General features: G+C 42.2%; 1 protein-coding gene across 17 annotated transcripts in view; it reads left to right on the top strand.

The window, feature by feature from the left end:
- TRERF1 (transcriptional regulating factor 1) overlaps nt 1-1368 on the top strand; it is a 210698-nt gene that overhangs the window by 35634 nt on the left and 173696 nt on the right. The window lies entirely within an intron of this gene.

Raw genomic sequence — 1368 nt, 5'->3', positions numbered from 1 at the left:
AGGTATGGTGGGAAGACATCAGTCTGAATCCTAGCTCATCCACTTACTGACTCTGTGACTGTGGGTAAATTATATAACCTGACTGGCCTCAGTTTCTTTATGTGCGTGGTGAGAACTATAGAATATACCTTTCAAGGTAGTTAGAGAGATAATCGTGTAAGGTATCTGGTGCATAGCATGTGTTGAGAACCAGTAACTAGCATGACTAGTCCTACTGCCAGGGTTTGGAGTCTTGCCTCATCCAGCCAGCTGGGTAACCTTGTTAACCTTCCATAGATGTCTTGATACTTGTGTAACAGAGGGTCACCTGTCCTAGCTCCCCCTATCACAGGGCTTTGCTCATTTGTTGGGGCCATTCATACCTTCATCTGATGCTGCCTCCTTCCCTGATGTCACTGTGAGCCCAGCCTCTAGCTGGAAATCTCCAGTGTCTCCTCGGACAGGAGTCCTGCCCAACGACCATAGCTCCTCCGTGTGTGCCTGGAATCGGATGGACTTGTTCATGCCCCGCTGATCCCAAAGATTTTACACATCAATTTCACTTAAAAATATAGCTTCAAAAGTCACCTATGAAATAAATAGATGAATGACCTGAATACTTAGGAAATATTTATTAAGCAACTCCCATCCAGTAGTCATGGTGCCTAGTGTTGGTGATCCACCCATGCTTCTGTCCACAGGGCAATGATAGAGTCAGGGGCTGGGGGGCAGACACATGTAAATTTGATTGCATTGCAGCCGCTGAGATAAATATGGTAATGGAGGGAGGGAGAACTGTGGGAGCCCAGAGGAAGGAGCTGAGAACTCTACTTTTAGAAAGCGAGGTTTGGGAAGGCTTCTCGGAATAGGTGGCATTTGAACTGGTTCTTGGAGGTTGATATCTCAATATTCTTGTCTACTAATTTTTCCAAATGAATGTTATAGTTACTTAGACTCTTGGAAAATGAGTCTTGAAAAATTACTAAGCAGGGCTTATTTCAGGAATACATGTCCGGTTCAATACAAAGAGACTAATCTTAATAGAAATAACCCATAAAAAATCAGAACGTTGAATATTTATCACAGTGCCTGGGATATAACCAATGCTCAACAAACATTTGATGAATGAATGAAGTTGGTTTCAGTAGATGTAGAAAAATATAGGGAATAATTATACATGCATTATAAAGCATCATAAATCTAAAAATAGGTGTTGAGGGGATTTACCCCTAAATATGATAAAGATGTTGCTTGTGTATAATCATGTACCCAACCTTCCCTGGGGGCTGCAGATACTGAGTGGAGAAATACTAGAAGTGTGCCCCCCAAAACAGGAACTAACCCAAAATGTCCCTTATCGCGACTCTTATTTAGCATAGTTTAACAGAC

The sequence above is a fragment of the Pteropus vampyrus genome, unplaced genomic scaffold (genome assembly GCF_000151845.1).
Source record: "Pteropus vampyrus isolate Shadow unplaced genomic scaffold, Pvam_2.0 Scaffold18, whole genome shotgun sequence".
Lineage (NCBI taxonomy): Eukaryota > Metazoa > Chordata > Mammalia > Chiroptera > Pteropodidae > Pteropus > Pteropus vampyrus.
The sequence above is the reverse complement of the archived record's forward strand: the minus strand, read 5'-3'. Positions and strand labels throughout refer to the sequence as shown.